Source organism: Bos taurus, chromosome 1 (genome assembly GCF_002263795.3).
Source record: "Bos taurus isolate L1 Dominette 01449 registration number 42190680 breed Hereford chromosome 1, ARS-UCD2.0, whole genome shotgun sequence".
Lineage (NCBI taxonomy): Eukaryota > Metazoa > Chordata > Mammalia > Artiodactyla > Bovidae > Bos > Bos taurus.
In genome coordinates, this window is record NC_037328.1 from 79,143,636 (window position 1) to 79,165,747 (window position 22,112).

The 22,112-nt window shown below is 44.2% G+C and overlaps 1 protein-coding gene across 8 annotated transcripts in view; it reads right to left on the bottom strand.

Moving 5' to 3' along the window:
* The window catches only part of LPP (LIM domain containing preferred translocation partner in lipoma), a 757,855-nt gene that overhangs the window by 707,464 nt on the left and 28,279 nt on the right, over window positions 1-22,112 (bottom strand). For 2 of the 8 annotated variants that reach the window (XM_059884775.1, XM_005201497.4), the window contains exon 2: window positions 3,194-3,294. The exons of the other annotated variants lie outside the window; for them this stretch is intronic. The gene's annotated coding sequence lies outside the window, so the exon portion shown is untranslated. The remainder of the gene's footprint in view (window positions 1-3,193; window positions 3,295-22,112) is intronic. 8 annotated transcript variants of the gene reach the window in all.

The window sequence follows — 22,112 nt, forward strand, 5'->3', positions numbered from 1 at the left end:
CCCAATGGGAGAATCTGTGACTTATCTCTGCCCACAGTGCCAAATCTAGCACAGCACCAGGCTCACAGTAAGTGTTTAATAAACATTTATGCACAAATTATGTAAACAAGACAACTGTCCAGGGCATTACTCTCAGGAGGAGATTAAAATGAGCTGGAAAATTACAAATCAACCACTGCTGTCAATACTAAGGAGAATTCATTTCAGACACTGGACAAATGACCTGTTTTGAGGGATATTAAGTATATCAGGTATATTAATGCTATTCATTTTATTTAAATAAAATATTAAGTAGAACACTCTATCAGTTATAGTATTAGAATTAGTTGTACATATTAAATATTTGGGGATAATAACCTTGGGTATTTTGAAATGATAGTCAGTGGTTAATACACTTTCTCAATTGGCTCCAAGTTCCCTTACCCCCTCTGAAGGGCCTTCCTGTGCCACAGAAAAAGACAGCCAAAAACTACATTTCCCATACTCCCTTGAAACTAGTAGATCAGATTCCAGGAATAAGATGTACTTTTGTGAGACTTAGAAGGTGGAAGAGAGGCTAAAGTCTCCTACTGGTATTTCATCGGGCAAGCAACACCCTGGAATCATGAGTCAAAGTGTCATTCCACTTGATAATGGAGTACTGCCAATAAGCATGAGGATATTGAGAAAAGTAACAGCGGTCTCCGTAGGGGCTTCCTAATCCCATCTTCCTTCTCCCTGGATTGTGACTACGGAATAAATTCTTAAATTCCACTTCTTCTGGCTCCCACTGTTCCAACCGTTCCAACAATTCTGTTAGCATCTCTTTCTGTGAATTAATCCCTTTCCATTTAAAGTATGTGAAATGTCCTTCCTGCACTTAAGCCTGATACACACGAGAAGGGGGGAAAAAATAGATCAGTTAATTGACCATCCATTTATCTATTTCTGATCTTCTCGAGATCTATGTCTGTCTATACCTAATCCTTCTCTTTTGCCTCTGTGAAGGGAAAAAAACACCTCACTTCAGTGCGATGAGCTAAACAGACCAAAGGGAAATACGCAACAGGTGTCATTAACTAGCTTAGGATCAAGAGAAACTCTACTGATATAAAATGAAGTACATTTATGGCACAATTACTGACTCTTCCCTGAGAACTCTTTTGACTTGACCTCTTTGTTTTCCAGATCTGCCGCTGAATCCTTGTGTACCTCAAAGGCATACCGGCTACACACCTGGCCATCTGCTCTGGCAGCCCCAGAGAGGAGGCCTCCAGAAAGGTCCGTTCTGTCCTTGCTTCCTTATTTGTCAAATGTACGTGCATGCTCAGTCACTCAGTCGTGTCTGACCTTTGTGACCCCATGGACTGTAGCCTGCCAGGCTCCTCTGTCCATGGGATTCTCCAGGCAAGAAAACTAGAGTGGTTTGCCATTTCCTTCCTGACCCAGGGATGGAACCCTTGCCTCCTGCATTGGCAGGCAGATTCATTCACTGAACCACCTGGGTTCTCCAGGGATAGCAATAGACTAACCTTCCTCACGGTTTGTTTAGAGGATCGGTGGATCACTATGAACAAACGAGCTGCGAGAGTGACTGGCACACAATGACTGTTTACTAAGAATCACCCAGAGTGTGACCTAGGGGCAATCTTAGGGCACAGGTCTAAGCCCTGTTTTACAAATGGGGAGACTGAGACTCAGATTCTGTAACTCTCCGAAGGTCAGGCGGCTAATAAGCGAGGGGTGGGGGCAGAATCCAAACCCTGCTACGTGGCCTCCCAACAAATCCACAGCTCTGCACCTCAGCGTCCTGCTTCCTAATATGCATACCTAACAGACAAAGGTACTAAACGGGAAAAGGAAAGGCAGTCCAGACATAACGGGGCTGCACCTTGGGAGCTCTCTGGGTATCAGAGGATGATAAAGCCAATGTCATAAGCCCTGCCCTTCAGCACAGTCAGCTCCTGTGGGTAAAATTAGCTCAGCTCTGCTCCAGTGCTGCCTGGAGCCCCGAGGCAAAACTCACCCTAGGCACAGCACGACCTCACCTGACCCTCACTCCCAGGAAGGGTCCCTCAGGCACCTCATTAGGGCCTGGAATGACTCATTTTGCTGTTTCCAGCTCTGGCCATTGAGGTCACCTCTCTGCTCTCCAGAAAGGCAGCTTCAAAGGAGAAGTAAAGATTAAACTTCAAGCAACCTTCCTGCATTCCTTTTCTCCTGGGCAGATCATGAGCAAAGATGGGGCGCCGGTTTGCCATGCTGGCCCTGTCCAGGGGGAAGGAGGTTCTGCTGAGTTCTAGAGTCTAGCTCAGGGCCAAAGACAGACACTGGGCCAGATGGACTCCCGAGACTACACTCCTTAGTTTACTCTGCTGCTGATGGTCCTGGTCGGGGGTCCGTCCATATTCCTATGTGCTGCAGAATGGAGCACAGTGATGATGACCACCAGGGCGTCTATCCTCTGCATCCTCCCAACCCAATGCCACCAGACTTGAAGGTGGAGCTCAAATGACACTTCGCCTGGGGCCTTCCCTGCCCCCATTCCTACCTACCTTGAATTGCCATCCAATTTCCACAATGCCTTATCTCTACCCTTTTTTACATCACTTGCACACTTATTTTGGACTTGAGGATACAGAAACGGAAAGGAAAATAACCTTTGCCCTCAAGGAAAGGCAACCAACTGCAATAAATCACAAAGATTGGGAAAGTGGGACTACTGGAGGTCAGAGGTACATTCCAAGCAGAGGTGATATCAGAGCAAAGTCTTGAAAGGAACCTGTGAGCTATCCAGATAAGGTGGGAGAGGAGCGATATTTTGACAAGGAAACTGTGTTAAGTTGTGGAGGCTGCAGAGAATCCCCTGTATATTCCAGGAGCACAGGATCTCTGAGATGAGTAAGATAAGGATGAAAAGAGGCTGGGACCCAATTCCCAGTAGTCTTCTATCTTATGCAAGAGTTTTGGATTTTCACCCTCAACGAGAAAAAAATTTTAATCCTTTAAAGGATTTTAAAACAGAGATTTGGTATGAATGGATGTGTACGTTTTTCGAAAATCACTTTGGAAGAACAGAGAAGGGAATGAAGGAGTGTGACAATAGAAAACAAAGGTTAGTTGAATATTACTGTAACTCTGCAGAAGAGAGATGCCGAGAGTCTGAACTGAAGCAGGGCAGCAAAAGTGGAGTGGGCAGGCAGGGTGTACTCACCTCTAGTAGGTAAATACAGGGTTTCCTTGATGGCACAGTGGTAAAGAACAAGCCTGCCAGCGCAGGAGATGCAGGTTCAATCCCTGGACCGGGAAGATTTCCTGGAAAAGGAAATGGCAACACACTCTAGTATTCTTGCCTGGGAAATCCCAGGGATGGAGGTGCCTGGCGGGCTACAGTTCGTGGGGTTACAAAAGAGTCAGACACGACTGAGTGACTAAACAACAAATGGTTGAGTATGAGGAGTTACCATGGTTGATGCAAGAAGGTCTGAGGATGAATAGAAACATAGCTGAAGGGGAGGAAGCATCCAGAATGAGTCCCAATTTCCAGGCTTGATTGACTAAGTAGACAGACATTGCTATCAATCAGCAAGGTAATAATGCTATCAATAAGAGACAAAGCTAACATTAAGATTTCCAATCAGAACATTCAAAAGGCTCTGACATATGTAAGTCTGGGATTCAGGAGGTCCAAACCCAATATAACCCCCTAAGGGTCATGAGCACACAAACATAGAAGGAAGCTGAAGACAAAGCTCTGCATGTGAGTGGGGACAAGAGCCAGCAAAGAAACCATGAGGACAGATGGAGATGCAGAGGAAGAATGAAGTAAGTCAAGGAGCAAGCATGGTCAAGAATGACCATACCACAGAAGCCAGACCAGAGCAGTGCTAACAAGAAATGAACTTAGCCCCACAGACCTGGACAAGAGCTGCTTAGGTCAGACTGAAATGGGCTAAGATGCCAAAAGAAGGAGAGACAACTGTGAAGACAGAGGAGCAAAGAAGAGGCATGGCATGTTATCAGAGAAGGGTAAGTGAGTGTATGCCTTACTTCTTCCACTAGGCAATAAGCTTGAGAACAGTGCTGCCCAGGAGATGTATAATGAAAGCCACAAGTGCAATTTCTTACTTTCCAGCAGCCACCTTTCTAAAAAGCCAAGAAGGAACAGGCAAAAATAATGTTAATAATATATTTTATTTAATCCAATATACCCATATTCATTTCATAAATAATGAACACAAGATTTATTAATAAGATGTGTGTGTGTGCTAAGTCACTTCAGTCATGTCCGACTCTGCAACCCCATGGACTGTTGCCCACCAAGCCCCTCTGTCCATGGGATTTTCCAGACAAGAATATTAGAGTGGGTTGCCATGTCCTCTTTCAGGGGATCCTCCCGACCCAGGGGTCAAACCTGCATCTCTTATGTCTCCTGCGCTGGCAGGCAGGTTTTTAAACACTAGTGCCACCTAAGAAGGCAATGGCACCCCACTCCAGTCCTCTTGCCTGGAAAATCCCATGGACGGAGGAGCCTGGTAGGCTGCAGTCCAGGGGGTCGCTAAGAGTCAGACACGACTGAGCAACTTCACTTACACTTTTCACTTTCATGCATTCGAGAAGGAAATGGCAACCCACTCCAGTGTTCTTGCCTGGAGAATCCCAGGGACAGGAGAGCCGGGTGGGCTGCCGTCTATGGGGTTGCACAGAGTCTGACACAACTGAAGCGACTTAGCAGCAGTAGCAGCAGCAGCAGCCGCCACCTAAGAAGCCCATTAATACAATGTTTTACTTTTTTTATATACTAAACCTTTGAAATCTGGTAAAATTTGTATGCAGGTCAGGAAGCAACAGTTAGAACTGGACATGGAACAACAGACTGGTTCCAATAGGAAAAGGAGTTCGTCAAGGCTGTATATTGTCACCCTGTTTATTTAACTTATATGCAGAGTACATCATGAGAAACGCTGGACTGGAAGAAACACAAGCTGGAATCAAGATTGCCGGGAGAAATATCAATAACCTCAGATATGCAGATGACACCACCCTTATGGCAGAAAGTGAAGAGGAACTCAAAAGCCTCTTGATGAAAGTGAAAGTGGAGAGTGAAAAAGTTGGCTTAAAGCTCAACATTCAGAAGAGGAAGATCATGGCATCCGGTCCCACCACTTCATGGGAAATAGATGGGGAAACAGTGGAAACAGTGTCAGACTTTATTTTTCTGGGCTCCAAAATCACTATAGATGGTGACTGCAGCCATGAAATTAAAAGACGCTTATTCCTTGGAAGGAAAGTTATGACCAACCTAGATAGCATATTCAAAATCAGAGACATTACTTTGCCAACAAAGGTTCGTCTAGTCAAGGCTATGGTTTTTCCTGTGGTCATGTATGGATGTGAGAGTTGGACTGTGAAGAAGGCTCAGTGCCGAAGAATTGATGCTTTTGAACTGTGGTGTTGGAGAAGACTCTTGAGAGTCCCTTGGACTGCAAGGAGATCCAACCAGTCCATTCTGAAGGAGATTAGCCCTGGGATTTCTTTGGAAGGAATGATAGTAACACTGAAACTCCAGTACTTTGGCCTCCTCATGCGAAGAGTTGACTCATTGGAAAAGACTCTGATGCTGGGAGGGATTGGGGGCAGGAGGAGAAGGGGACGACAGAGGATGAGATGGCTGGATGGCATCACTGACTCAATGGACGTGAGTCTCAGTGAACTCTGGGAGTTGGTGATAGACAGGGAGCCCTGGCGTGCTGCGATTCATGGGGTCGCAAAGAGTCAGACACGACTGAGCGACTGATCTGACCTGATACTTATATCACACCTCAATTTGAACTGGACCACATTTTAAATCCTCAGTGGCACGTGTCATTCTGTTTCAATCAGTCAGAACACAGCATGGAAGGTGACATATTGTATTTTTTTTAATATGATAAAATGAATGGACAGGTGATGGATGAAAGGACAGATGGATGGACTGTCATAAAATTGAGAAAACTTAGTGAAGTCTCCATGGTTCTTTGCCTTTATCAACAGCACTTTAAATTTCCAGTCTTTCAGCGTATTATGACTGGGGCCTTGGGATAGCTTAATATTAATATAAACAGCATAACTTCCATTCCTTATAAACTTCCTCTCTTCCTTAGAAATTCAAAAACACTGTCAGTCTCTCTAATTTTCTTAGAGCAAAACAACTCTGTCAAACACTGATCAGTAGACCTACCATGCACATGTATCTCAAGCAGGTTACCTTACCTCTTTGAGCCTGTTTTCTCCACCATAAAAATACAACGCCAACTATGCATATCTCATACGTTCATTGGAAACTCAAAATAGCAAAACACTAAAGTACTACACAGAAGCAAGGTATTCCAAGAAGTTTCCCTGTATTATAAATACATACCCTAAGCACTTACCATATTATAAACTCCAATCACACCTACATGCACACGGAAAAAACAATTAACTGGTGGCTACATTAACATTAGTATTTTAACTTCCAACACCACTAGTCTTCCCTTCTCCCTTCAAAAATCACAGAAGATGTGATCATCAGCCTTAAGTAGAGATTTAAAAGTGCAAGCGCGGGACTAGAGTAAGCATGGGAAATGGTATGGTTGAGGGCTCCAAGGCCTTTCTACAGACAGGACACAGAAAACATCTTGCATTAGACTGACCACTTAAATGTAACAGTTAAAGTCTCCACCCAACTTCCAAGAGCAGAATGGTAATAAGTATTTGGTTCCATTCAGCTTTTTGAGCATGAGACACAGAAATACTGGGGGAGATTTGAAAAGGTGTGAAGCGGAAATGAAGATTTCAAATGGAGAGAAAAAAATTAAGATGATCAATTTGCTTCTTTAGTTGACCAGGGTCACCATCCACAAACCTGAATTAAACAAACAAAAAAAAAACTTCCTTCAAAATTCTGCAGCTACCTGACCAAGAATGAGGGCCACTCACAGACCCCAGACGTGAAGGAGCTCATCTGACCATCCAGCACCTAATTTTAGTGGCGAAGAATCAATAAGAACAAGAAGACAAAGTGGAGGCCTCTGGATGGAGACGAGGGAGTGGACAAAGCAGTGGACAGAGGGTTACCAATGGGATCACTCTGCGTGAGTGACACAGGGGAGCCTTAAACTCTGTTGGTCAGGATCCAAATCTTTTGTTGTCTCCCTGATTTGTCTAAAAGCCAAATTAAAAATTACCCACTGACTGACCCAGCCAGATAAAACTACTGGCTCACAGGTTGCAGAGTATTATACCAGGAAAAATTTTAAATACATAAACTTAGCTGTAAATGCCATCTAATGTAAACTCTGTTCTACTAGTAAAGACAAATCTTCGTTTTATTTGGTATTTCTCAGCCACACATTTTCCACAGCCAGTAAAGTTCTTCTGCAAACCAGCCATCACAGCCAGTCTCCACCCGACCACCCATGTGAACCTTTCTGTGCTGACCACACAGCAGAAGTGTCCCCACCTGCTGGGGTTTAAAGAAAAACCAGAACACAGTAGTACATCCTGACCATAGAAGACAGGGCCATTTATAAAATGGTGCTGTTGTTGTCAATTAACAAACACTTGTTATGTACCAGGCAACTTTCCAAGCATGTTACCAGTATGAACACATATAACCTTTCCAACAAGCCCTATGAAATAAGTGCTGTTATCGTATTTCCATTTTACAGACAAGAAAGCGGAGGCAAAGGCAGACACAGAGGAACACAGCGGCTGAGCTGGGAACTAAATCTAGGCCATTTGGCTCAATGCCTGGGCTCTTCCCCTCCACCCTATGCTGCCCTCAGTTGGGTCTATTTGTCTTCCTTGCTTTATTGTTGGGGGAGGGGTTCCAGAAGACAAACACTGACGGAGAGGAAGAAATATGAAGGACACATGACCAACACATTCTCTAAAGTCAAGCAACAAGAGAGGCCAAATCTTAAGCAGGAACCAAGTTACTGATTTGCTCTGAGAAAGCCCTGTCACAAGACTGGGAATATGCAGTGTCCATGAGATCATCACACTGCCTGTCACCTTCAGGAGGAGGTCTCAGGAGAGGGGAAGACAAGCCAGAGTTTCAGGGATGACAGAAGAGCCAGACTGAAGCATCACCCCCGGAGACGGTCAGGCTGAGGGGACTAGAAGGCACGAGCCAGGTTCCCTGTTCCCCGAGCTCTGCCAATGCTTGGAACAGGGACTCCGATCCCCATTCTGCTGATGAGAACACTGATGCCTCCAGTTTTGCTACAAGTTATAAGAAAACCACCTGTTCCTCGCAGATGTTGCTATAGTTCATGGGAGACAGCAGTGACACAGTGTAGGGGTGGGCCACTCAGGCTCTGCAGTCAGACAAATTCGAGTTCAAATCCTGTTCCTCCCACTGTATGATGCCGTGCAAGCTACCTGCTGAGTTCTGACTTCTTAACCCACGAAGTGGAGAAAGATAAAAATCCCTCCCTCCTGGGAGATTAGAGACAATGCTTGCAAAAGGCCTACATCTGGCCCAAGTCAGTGACCACCGTATTCCTTGCTTATCTGCTGTTTCAGTTACCCAAGGTCAACGTGGCTCAGAAAATTTAAACGGAAAATCCCAGAAATAAACAATTCATAGGTTTTAAATTGAGGGTCATGCTGGGAAGCATGATGAAATCTCAGGCCACTTCGCTGAATCAGGCTGAAGAGTGAATCAACCCTTCGTCCCACATATCCTGCTGCTTAGTCACTTAGTAGCTGGCTCAGTTATCAGATCTACTATCTCAGTATCAGCGTTTGTGTTCAAGTCATCCTTCTTTTATATAATAATGACCCAAAGTGCAAAAGTAGTGATGCTTGCGATTCAGATCTACCAGAAAGAATGTGTAAAGTGAAAAGGTGAAATGTTCTCCATGTAATAAAAAATAATCATTGTATGCTGAGATCGCTAAGATCTACAGGAAGAACAAATCTTCTCTACATGAAATTGTGAAGGCAAATGAAACCCATGCTAGTTTAGCTGCCACAACTCAAACTACAAAAGTTATCACTACAGTGCGTGATAAGTTCTTAGTTAAGATGGAAAAGGAATTAAATTTATACGACAAAATATTTTGAAAGAGACCACATTCACGTAACTTTTATTGCAATGTATTGTTATAACTGTTCTATTTTATTATTGTTGTTCATCTTCTATTGGCCTAATTTATAAATTAAACTTTATCATAGATGAAGTTTATACATACAGATACAGATATAGATATATGTATATACAGGGAAAAACACAGCACTATCCATGGTTTCAGGCATCTACTGGGGTCTTGGAGCATACTGCCTACATATAAGGAGGAACCGCCGCACCTGAAAAAAACATAAGAACTACCTGGCACACCCCCGCCTCTCTATCTTTGCCCTCCTCTTGTGGGAAGGATGAAACAGACGTGCTGCCTTCCCCCTTTCTTCCCTGCTCTTTCAATGGCACTGCTATGCTCACAGTCACCTGGCCCGAAATCTCTTAAGTCCCTCAACCATCCAGTCATGTCCTCTGCTGTTTTACACACTAGTGTTCTGACCCATGTACTCCCTCTTTTTCTAGAAAGCTTTTTTGTCAAAATCCTATTCATATTACAAAACCCAATTCATGCATCACTGACTCCGTGAAATCTTTCTGATCATTCCTTCCTCTGTGCTTCGTGTGCACATCAATTATTACACTGATGACAGTAAAAGATAACTGAATAACCACATGCAAAGCTGATATTCACCAGTACACAAAGATATGACAACACAGATTGCTAAAATATTTAAATATGTCATTTCTGTTTCCTGACCTCCAAATGTCCTCATCCCACCTCAGCTTTCCTAATCCCTCTTTTAGGGTCCCTTGAATCTCATTGTGGTCCAGCAACAAACAGGTTCCCCATGGCAGAGCTGGTGTCCCTTCAGTACACATACTGAATTATACACATACAAATTCAGTTCAGTTCAGTTCAGTCGCTCAGTCGTGTCCAACTCTTTGTGACCCCATGGACTGCAGCATGCCAGGCCTCCCTGTCCATCACCAACTCCCAGAGTTTACTTAAACCCATGTCCATTGAGTCAGTGAGGCCATCCAACCACCTTATCCTCTGTTGTCCCCTTCTCCTCCCGCCTTCAATCTTTCCCAGCATCAAGGTCTTTTCTAATGAGTCAGTTCTTCGCATCAGGTGGACAAAGTATTGGATTTTCAGCTTCAAATCAGTCCTTCCAATGAATATTCAGGACTGACCTCCTTTAGGATGGACTGGTTGGATCTCCTTGCAGTCCAAGGGACTCTCAAAGAGTCTTCTTCAACACCACAGTTCAAAAGCATCAATTTTTCAGCACTCAGCTTTTGTTATAGTCCAACTCTCACATATAAATTACACACATATAAATATCACCCCTATCTATAAGGATAACTTACTCCAGACCACCTGATCTGCCTCTTGAGAAATCTGTATGCAGGTCAGGAAGCAACAGTTAGAATTGGACATGGAACAACAGACTGGTTCCAAATAGGAAAAGGAGTTCGTCAAGGCTGTATATTGTCACCCTGTTTATTTAACTTATATGCAGAGTACATCATGAGAAACGCTGGACTGGAAGAAACACAAGCTGGAATCAAGATTGCCGGGAGAAATATCAATAACCTCAGATATGCAGATGACACCACCCTTATGGCAGAAAGTGAAGAGGAACTCAAAAGCCTCTTGATGAAAATGAAAGTGGAGAGTGAAAAAGTTGGCTTAAAGCTCAACATTCAGAAAACTAAGATCATGGCATCTGGTCCCACCACTTCATGGGAAATAGATGGGAAAACAGTGGAAACAGTGTCAGACTTTCTTTTTTGGGGCTCCAAAATCACTGCAGATGGTGACTGCAGCCATGAAGTTAAAAGACACTTACTTCCTTGGAAGGAAAGTTATGACCAACCTAGATAGCATATTCAAAATCAGAGACATTACTTTGCCAACAAAGATCCGTCTAGTCAAGGCTATGGTTTTTCCAGTGGTCATGTATGGATGTGAGAGTTGGACTGTGAAGAAGGCTGAGCGCTGAAGAATTGATGCTTTTGACCTGTGGTGTTGGAGAAGACTCTTGAGAGTCCCTTGGACTACAAGGAGATCCAACCAGTCCATTCTGAAGGAGATCAGCCCTGGGATTTCTTTGGAGGGAATGATGCTAAAGCTGAAACTCCAGTACTTTGGCCACCTCATGCAGAGTTGACTCATTGGAAAAGACTCTGATGCTGGGAGGGATTGGGGGCAGGAGGAGAAGGGGACGACAGAGGATGAGATGGCTGGACGGCATCACTGACTCGATGGACATGAGTCTGAGTGAACTCCGGGAGTTGGTGATGGACAGGGAGGCCTGGCATGCTGTGATTCATGGGGTCGCAAAGAGTCGGACACAACTGAGTGAGTGAACTGAACTGAACTGAACAGACTCCTGAACTAAATGATGATTTACATAGTTTTTGGAACAAGACCTGTAAGGAAGCCCCTGAGTGTCAGAAGCACAGGATTCCCCAGCATCCACAACACTCCCCACAGGGCAAACTCCTCACAAACTTTGAAGAGATTTACAATGTCTCCAACGGCCCTCCCTACTCAGCCAGGACTTTGCACATAGTAGATCTTCCTTAAGTCCTGCAGCCCAGCAGCCCTGCTGAGTGCAGCTCTGGCGTTAGATCAGTTTCACTCTCACCTCCCGCAAGCTGCCCGATCCATCTCCCAGCCCCAGCTGCTCGCCCTCAGTCCACCTCATCCCCCACGACTGACACAGAGGCCAGCCCTCTGCTCCACTCCAATGATCCCTTGATTCTGACAAATCCAATCCACACCCTCCTGAGACTGCATGAGGGTCCGCATTCTTGACCTGCATCTAGGAATGAAAAAAGGACCAAAGGGCACACAGTTCCTCAAAGTACAGGAGGGCAGTGAATCAACAGAACTTACCCCTTTAAAAGATAACTGTTTAACTTTTAAAAAGTTAAAAGCTGTTACAAACAGTTCCTTACATTTTTATAACCTATTAGGGCTTTAAAAACCTTTCACATCCAATTGATTCACTTCCTCCTCCCTCACCATCCAGTGAAGCAGAAAGAACAGGGATTACTTTCTCCGATATTAACGATGGGAGGTGATTTTGCCACGTAACACAGCTGAGTCACAGGGGCCAGGACTGAATTCTAACCTCAAGAATCTCAATCCCCAGAGCCCTCTGGTTTCCTTGGGTAAGTGTGTCTCTTTAATGGATACTTTTACAGACTAGGATACAAAAAACAACATACAATTCTGTCACTTACTGTATTCTAATGCTGCTGTATTCTCCTGCTTAGCACTTTCACTTCCTGAAAGCATGGGTCTGTTTTCTTGTCTGCTGTCTGTCCCAACCCCCTAGACTGCAAGCAAGATAAGGCCATGAACCTTGCCTGTCTCCTTTGTCACCATACCCCAGCATCTAGAGCAGAGCAAGGCACACTTGACTGTGAAAAGAAAAGAGGATTTGGACTCAAACCCAATAATGACCCTCCCACTGATATTTGTGTGTGTGTTTGGGGGTGAGGGGACAACTCTCAGACTGATTCTTTTCGATCCTATGAACTGTAGCCTACAAGGCTCCTCTGTCCACGGAATTCTCCAGGCAAGCATTCTGGAGTGGGTTGCCATTGCCTTCTCCAGGGGATCTTCCCAACCCAGGGATGGAATCTGCATCTATTGTGTCTCCTGCATTGGAAGGCAGACTCTTTACCACTAGGGCCACCTCTCCAAGCCTCAATCTCTTCACCCTTAAAATACAAATGATGACACCTATTCCCCAGTGTGTTGAGGGGAGGAGTTTTTAAAAAAGAATAGTTGCCAGTGTTCCACACAAGATAAGCAGTCAATAAATGTTGGGTCTCCTTTCTACCAGTCACCAGCTGTGCTTCCTTCATCCTGCCCACCCTAAATGTCTCTTTCTCCTATCAATCACCCCCATCTCCTACAGCCCTAGAGCCACAAACCCGCCTTTCTCCACCTCCAAGCATAAGATCCTTCCTGTGGCCGGTGTCTACAAGGGGGACCCAGGCTGAGCTCACACCTGCAAACGACCACATCTTCATGTCTGCCAAGCTTTGACCTACTTCCCAGCCAGACCAAAGCAGGTGTTGCTGCTAGTGATTCAGCAGGGACTTTTTTTCCCCCAAGTCGTCTTGAACATAGAACATAACACAGAATCACAGATGCACAGAACTCAGAGTTGAAAGGCCTACAAAGCCCAGCCCATCAAATGCAACTCTCTTAATCGATAGATGTGGAATCCATGTTTTAGAGAATGGAAATATCTTAGCCAAGAACAAACCCCCCAAGTTCCCCAGAATCAGTTATAACAGCTTGGCTCCAGTTATATCCTAAAAATGGACCCTGACTTGCCCACCACTTTCCCTCATCTCAGAAAAGATTCTTTGTGTCTCAGAGCTTAAGTTCTTGCTGATTCCATCCCAAGCAAATGTATTTTCCATTATTAAATATTCTGCATCTCTGTAGATGATGGAAATTTTCTCTACTTTCCAGCCCCATGAACTGCAGTTTACACACCTGGAAATAAAACTGAAAACATTTTAAATAAGGGAGGATATAAGAAAAGACCAACAGACTAGAAGTAAGGAAGTACAGAATACAAACTTGGTTCTGCCACTAACCACGTGTACAATCTTGAGTGAGTCCGTCTTCCCTCTGAGTCGCCTTTTTCTCATATTAAAATGGAATTGCTGGAGCAGATCCTCTCCAGGCTGTGATATTCTGAATCTATGTGTCTCATCATCACCTTCAATATAATATTATCACCCACTATCCAAAATAATTAGACTGTGACTCATTAAGCCCAGAATTTTCTCATAGTGCAACTGAGTATATGTCCTTTAGCATGTGATCAACATTGTCAATGAATTGTAAAGCTTTTCAAAAACAAGGGTCCCATTTTTATGTAATTATGTCACACAGACTTGTAAATACGTAAATTTCTGCCAAATGATGAAGTTTTAGAGTAATGCATGCTGTAGGGTGACAATAAAACAGTAAGACAGTTTCATCAATACATCAAAATTTAGGTTTCCTGTGACTGTGGATTTCTTCACAGTAGCTCCTTTATTCTAATAATCCTGCCATTCTTCAAATCCCTTCCTTATAAACTTTGTGAAGAAGTAGTTGTAGACTTTACAGGATATTCTCAATGGGAGCACCTCTTTAATTTGGGGATGGATTCTGATCTTTCCAACAGTTACTCAGAGACAATTCCAGTGAATAAGGGAAATGAGCAAGTTGCTGGTGATCAGGGTGAATAACACTTGCACAAGAAAAATTATCACAGGAAGCTTTTGAGTGAGAAGAACTTCACAGGCACAAGTCATAGCACCATAGTTAACCCCAGAAGACTCAAAAAGGGCGATATGATACTCTGTTGGTTTCTAGGCAGTATCACATTTGCAATATATTGCACTAAGATCATGGCATCTGGTCCCATTACTTCATGGGAAATAGATGGGGAAACAGTGGAAACAGTGTCAGACTTTATTTTTCTGGGCTCCAAAATCACTACAGATGGTGATTGCAGCCACAAAATTAAAAGACGCTTACTCCTTGGAAGGAAAGTTATGACCAACCTAGATAGCATATTCAAAAGCAGAGACATTACTTTGCCAACTAAGGTCCATCTAGTCAAGGTTATGATTTTTCCTGTGGTCATGTATGGATGTGAGACTTGGACTGTGAAGAAAGCTGAGCACTGAAGAATTGATGCTTTTGACCTGTGGTGTTGGAGAAGACTCTTGAGAGTCCCTGGGACTGCAAGGAGATCCAACCAGTCCATTCTAAAGGAGATAAGTCCTGGGTGTTCATTGGAAGGACTGATGCTAAAGCTGAAACTCCAACACTTTGGCCACCTCATGAGAAGAGTTGACTCATTGGAAAAGACTCCAATGCTGGGAGGGATTGGGGGCAGGAGGAGAAGGGGACGACAGAGGATGAGATGGCTGGATGGCATCACCGACTTGATGGACATGGGTTTGGGTGAACTCCGGGAGTTGGTGATGGACAGGGAGGCCTGGCGTGCTGCGATTTATGGGGTCACAAAGAGTCGGACACGACTGAGCAACTGAACTGAACTGAAGTGAACTGAACTCTTCTTAGAGCTGCCAAGAAAATTCAATGTGCCAATTCAGAGGTGGTGCTTCTCTCCTGCTTTCTATTGCTCTTTTGCCCCAAAAAAGAAAAATAAAGTTTCTTAATAAATTCCAGGTGGTCCTATTAGAATCCAACACAAGCATAGTTACTATAATATGGCCTCAAAGACAATGACACAGTTTCCCAGTTTTCTTTCCCTGCTAAGAACACACATACACACACACACACACACACACATAGTGAAAAAGGCCTTGTGCTTTAAAATGTTCATAACAGTGGTATTTATAAGAATAGATAATTGACAATAATCCATGTCCAAAAACATTTAAATGACTAAATTTAAAAATAGTACTTCTACTCAATGGAATATAAGTGGCCATTAAAAATATAAGAATTATAAAATAACCTGAAAATGTTTATGAATATTCATTGGAGAAAAGAAAATAGCAAGCAAACTGCCTAGTAAGAGGAAGTAGAAGAAAGTACTGGTAGATAATATTTTAATAATATGCTTTCTTTTGAAAAATGATGATGACTAACAGCTAATGGCATGACTCAGGACGTCTCCATGTCAGCCTGGAAATAGCTGAAGCTATGATAAAGACATAGGGGTTTAAATAGAAGGCAATCAGAAACTCCAGGAAAAAAAAAAAAACAAAAGACTGCATGAGAAATCATGACACAAATCTGGAGAAACCACTCCAAAAGAAAAGAAAAAGTTGATGGAACTTCAAGAAGAAATGTAGAATAGACTCCAAGCAGCCAGGAAAATGGCTGGATGAAAGATGTAAGGAGAAAGATGGAAGATATATAGGATATGGTAGAAAACACTTATTACTTGATTTTCTTCTCCCAATCAAAAGAATACAACCACAAAATCCAAGAATATTAACAACAAAAAAAGCAAGAGGCTCCATGTGAAAATAAAACAAACAAACTGGGATGATTTTCAACAAGTAGAGGGGAATTAGAAGGATCTACTAGATTCTGATGCTAAGGGAAAGTTCAGTCCCCTATGAGTGGCTTAAAGGTGGTGACCTCAGAAGCCTAGAAAAGGAAATGAAACCACAGTACATGACTTAGCCCTGTATTGAGCAATATTTACCTAGAAATCATAATGCAAATGCTGTTGATTGTTTTCAGCTTTTGGAATCAACTCACAGACAAAGCACAGAAGATTCAGTTATGGTTCAAAATTATAAAAGTGCATGTGGACATGTATGCATTTATAAAAGCTGGAGATGGTAAAAGTAACATAAAACATAACAAGTTGTAAAAGTGGGAGAGGAAAGGTACAGAGAAACCTCAACATCTTCATCTTACAAAACGGTGGGTGAAGCGATCCTGCCAAAAGTTGATATGGCAAGGAATGGAGATGTATGCACATCATATAAATTTATAAAGGAAACCAACCCAGAGAGAGCAAAAAAAGTGATCCAACTGTCAAAACTTAGGAAGGGGGATAGGAAGTGTCAGTGTGTATATGAGCTAGTCCTTCCTATCATAAAAACCAGTAGGCACAACTAAAACGAAGAACTTAAAAACTAAAGATATAAGCATACTATTTAAGGACATAACAATAACCACCAGAAGAATTAAAAAGAAAAAATGATTACAGATGGAGAAGGGATTAAGGTTGAGAGAGATGGGAGAAGAAATTCTTCTTAGTTTTTTGGGTTTTTTTAAATAAATATTTCTGAGGTATTTTACTCTACTTTTACTATGAGCATTTATTTGAATATCTTTTAACATTTTTAAAAATAAGAATACACGTATATATATGGCTAAGTCCCTTTGCTGTCCACCTGAAACTATCACAACATTGTTAATTAGCTATACTCCAATATAAAATAAAGTATTTTTTAAAAGGTTAAAAACATATATATTTCAGAGGAAAAAGGAATTGCTCAGAGGTCCTAGAGGTCAAATGTGGAGGATATATCTTGGCAAAATCATTATGAAGGGACATTCTTGGGGAGATACTAAATACACAACCAGTCCCCTTTTTAGGTCCCTTTGTGCTAGGATGCCCAGCTGTGCCTGACTCTTTGCAACTCTTTGGACTGTAGCCTGCTAGACTTCTCTGTCTATGGGATTTTTCAGGCAAGAATTCTGGCGTGGGCTGCCATCTCCTCCTCCAAGGGACCTTCCCAATCCCGGGACTGAACCCAAGTCTCCTCTGTCTCCTGAATTGCAGGTGGATTCTTTACCCACTGATCCATCAGGGAAGACCCTTTAAATCACTATGCCCTTTTAAAAAACCCCTCTTCCCACTCTCCCCAAGCTCTCTCTCTCCTAACATCCTCCCATAAAATTTTAAACACTGTATGCCCCTCTTTCTTCACTGGCTTCAAAATAAAAAGCAGACCCCAGTGAAAACTTGAAAACATAAAGAATCCCTGAGGAAACCCCAAAATCAACAGACAGCTCAGGCTGCACAGTCCTGTGGCCTAGAAGCGCACCACGGCCTGGAGGTTGGAGCTATAATTAGCTGCTTCTGGGCAGACAACAAGAACTCCTGTTCCCTGGAAAGGAGGTAATTAAAGGAGGCAGATTTCAGCCTGAGGTGGTAAGTCTCAAGGAACTGTGGCTCCAGGCAATCCCAGCCTGCACCCTGAATGAGGAAATAGGAACCCTCAGGCCTGACACTCCATTCCTAAACCATTTTTTCTCCTCTCCAGTTTCTAAGGCCAGGGGAGTGCCAGCCATCAGCCTGATCACGTCTCTTCTTTTGGTCACTTAAGACCCATTCACTGGGCACCCGCTGTGTTCCAGGCATGTGCTCAATACTACAGCAAGGGCACAGATGAGTCAGACCTGAACCTTGACCTCAGGGAGCCGACAGGGCAGATGGGCGCAAACAGAACTCAGAGCACCCAGCACTCCTGACAGACTTTTTCTCCAATTCCTACAACCACCCGGCAGAATAAAATGCTTTCCCCCTGTTTTACAGTTGAAGAATCTGGAGCTCAGGGAAAAGATACCACCTTCCCAAGGTCATGGAGCTGTAGAATAACTGGGCTTACAATCAAAACCAGGCTTCTCTAGCTCTAAAACCCAAAACCTTTTCTCCCTGTGCCATCAAAAAAAAAAAAAAGGAAAAGAAGGCATCTCTACAAACAAGGCCAGGGACCACGTGCAAACCTTTCTCAGAGCTCAGCGCAACACTCATGGATTTCCGTTTTTAGGGATTTCCCAAACATCATATTACACCTGTGCTGGTGTTTAATGGCTCCCTCTCATACCGTCCAACACCTTAGCTGTCACCATCTCAGTGTTTAGAGCCTTTAGGAACGAGGGCCCTGGCTCAGCATTTCTCTCTCAAAGTTTGGCACTCCACAGGGTCCTTGCTTTTGGTAGGAAAGGATCACACAGCATGATCCACCAAAAACCCAGAAGTCTGAGCTCCATCACCACGAGCCTGAGGGAGTCAGCAGCTCTGGCTTCACGTCCTTGTCTTGCATCTCAGCATCTGTCCACCTGAGACCTTCTAAATACAGCCAGGCTCCTCGGGAGAGTGGCCCAGGAGATGTGTGCATCTGCCTGGCACACCTCTGAGGCCTGCCTTCTGCAGTGCTGTGTCCATCTGCTAATTTGCCCTGCATATTCACCCACAACTGTTCCCATAAACAAGCGTGATGCCAACTTTCCTCTGTTTGGGAAAGAGAAGAGGCACAGGAGAGGGGAGGCTTCCCATAGGACTGAATCATGACCTTGCCATGAAACAAAGATTTAAGATCCAGCTTACCTACTGTATGCACCGGTTTCCACATTGATTGTGGCAACTCCATGATTTGGGGATGCTGCTTGGCTATTCTGTACAAAAAAGAAACCTAGAGTTTGGTGTTCAACTAAAAAAAAAAATGTAGCCTGAGGATTGTTCTCCCTACATCACATCTACTGACCAGCTCCTGTTACCCTGACCCTTCTTGGAGACACATGGTCATCCTGGGCCTTTATTTGGACACCCGAAATCTGAACCAAGGTCAGTACTGATATTAACTACTTAAATATAGCTGAGTCTTGCATGCTTTGGTCCATATTTGTAAGTTTGCAAGTGTCCACCTGGCCACCAGCTACCCAGACACTTCCATGAGAATTTTCCATGAACTCTCAATACTTGCCAGCCTGTGAATTTTAAGGGGACTTCCTTGGCATTCTCTCATTCATCCTTAATGGTCTTATACTGCAACGGGAGGTAAGATAACTTCCTTTGGGCATAAGTATATGAAGGCAGATGAGGGAAGCCCCTCATTCATACCTCTGGCAAAAACGTACTGAGCAATTAATTCATGTAATTATGCTGTGATTGTGCCTGCATACAGAGTTGAAAACACACGGAGGCTGCCCTCAAAGTATTCAGGCCTCGCAGAAGGCCAAGGACAAGCAAATTATTAAACGAGTATTGGCACAACGGAAATCAAGCTATCCACTCGTGACTCCAGCCTCCTCACGGGCAGCAATGCACATCTTCCATGAGTCAGTGTCCCTGGACCACTCTAACAGATGCTAAAATTTAGACTTCAGTTCTCCCAGCTGGAAGCGGTGGGAGGACGATAAAGCACCTGATAGGTTAGCAATACACAGTGGAATCTATTTCATGCTGAAGAGAAGAGTAAAAAATAGAGAGAAAAAGGAACTTTTCCAAGAGTTGCTTCAACTTTCAATTACTAGAAGGTACCAGACAGAGAGACCAAAGTACTGGGAACTTCCCAATTCCTTCTGGCTCCACAAGCCAAGGTCAAGAGCAAGGAGAGCAAAGAGTTGTAAGACCCTGACAACCCTCAAGATCACCCCTCATCCACACCTTTACCTACACAGCTCCCTCTTCCTGACAGGTCCCTGCCCTACCTCTCCTTCCAGATTATCCCTGCTCATCCTTAGAGGTAGGCTTTGCTTGCTCCAGCCACAGTGGCCACACATCAAATGCTAATGGAATTAGATAAGGCACACCTGCTGTTACTCCACCACTTGGAAAACAATTGTTTAACAGATCCCTATAACTTTCAGAAGAAGCCCAAGAGACTCACTCTACGATTTCTTATCATCCAAGGCCCTCCACACCAGGGCCTGACCTGCCTTCCCATCACACGGTCAGTGAGCTCCATCTGAAGGAGGCTAAGCATCCTTAAGAGCCCACTACAGGTCCAATACTGTAGAAGCACAGTTCCCTGATCACAGAACTCATCCCTTCTTCTGGGCCCACAAGGCACACTCTCGTCCACTTTCCCCACACTGTCTGCTCTTGGATAGTTTATCTTTTCATGGGAGCAAGTCCTCCTATCCCCACTAGATGGGAAGCTCCCTGTGGGCAGGTCCTTATACCCCGGACACCCCAGGACACTCATGGCACATCCAGGCACTGAGAAGTCACCCCAGCATAGCTCTCACAGCTGGAAGTAAGCCATACAAAATCAAAACTTCACTGCTTTTCAGTGCTCAATCTATACATTTTCACCTAATGTACTTTTTACTGTATTCTGACTGGATCCTCCAATTCGATTTACAACATCTTGGCCAATCGAATTCCCAACTGACAGTCTCCCACCAAGAGGCACAGTATCTCTCCTTGAACACCTCCAAGGACCTCATTTGGGGATATCTTTTACTGTGTCTTCTTAAATACTGAGTTCACTGTATCTCCATTGGCTTCCGGTTGAATCCCTAGGAGTGGCGGGTGAGAAGGGCAAGCACAGGACAAGCTGGGGAAGCAGTGTCACATGACAACTAAGAGTATGGACTCTGAAATCAAGCAGAACTGGGTTCACCTCCCAGCCGGCCACTTAGGGGAAGACATCAAACCCTAGGCCTCTCATGGCTGCTAAAGAAGAAAAGGAAATATAATTCAGGCAGAGTGCCCGGCTCAGTGAGCACTTGATAAAGTGCAGCGATCATGGTAATTAGTTCTATTCCTGTTTCCCATTCTGGCCCACCGCATAATCAGAGTGCTAATCACACCCTTGACCTCTTGGTGATGCCTGTCCACCCTTCCATAGGAGATCTTTGCAAAACCTCAGTCAGCATCCCATTCTGTTTGCTGCTGGCTGGCAGGACTGGAAGCCAGGGCTGACCAGATTTCCCATTAAAACTTTGGCACTGGGAGGACAGTGAAGAGTCAGGGGGAACATAGATTCTTGAGTTTTGGCCTTGCAGGGTGCCGTCCACCCCCCATTCTGGAGAATGAAGGACATCAGATGCTGCAGCAGCTACCTGGGCCACTTGGATCAGGGATCTTGGATACAGCTCCCTGATCACAGTCCCAAATGACGGCACCAGGAAGGAGAGCCAAGATGGGGATGAAAGGGCAGCATGTGACCACGTCTGCCACCCACACCCAGGCTGCCGACCCACTTGCCACCCTGGAACATATCTGCCTCAAGCACCGGGGACGAGGTGCCACCTCTTCACCAGGCTTACTTCCCACCCATCACTGCAGGTTGGCAGTAGCTCAGGGGCTGCATCCTCAGGCAGAAGACACTGAATCCAGTCCTGGCTTCAGACTAAACTCTAGGTAACCCCGGAGTCTTGGTGATCTCTCTGAGCCTCACTTTCCTCATCTGCACAACTGGATACTGACTTAAACTGTTGGTTTGTTTACCAGGATGCCTGGCAAACACACTTATGGAATTTTCTCTAAGTAATCAGGACAAGGCTAGCTCTTGGGAATTCTGATTGAGGACTGGGGTGAGAGCTGGGCACATATATGTTTTTAAAATTCTCTGCTGATTCTGAAGGTTAAGAATCACTGGCCTTAGTGGGAAGGGACAAACTAGGGGTATGGGATGAGCAGACTATTGTTATTGTTGTTTAGTTGCTCAGTCATGACCGACTCTTTGCTACCCTATGGACTGTGCCCTGCCAGGCTCCTCTATGCATGGGATTTCCCAGACAGGAATACTGGAGTGAATTGCCATTTCCTATTCCAGGGGATCTTCCTGACCCAGGGATTGAACCTGTATCTCCTGCACTGGC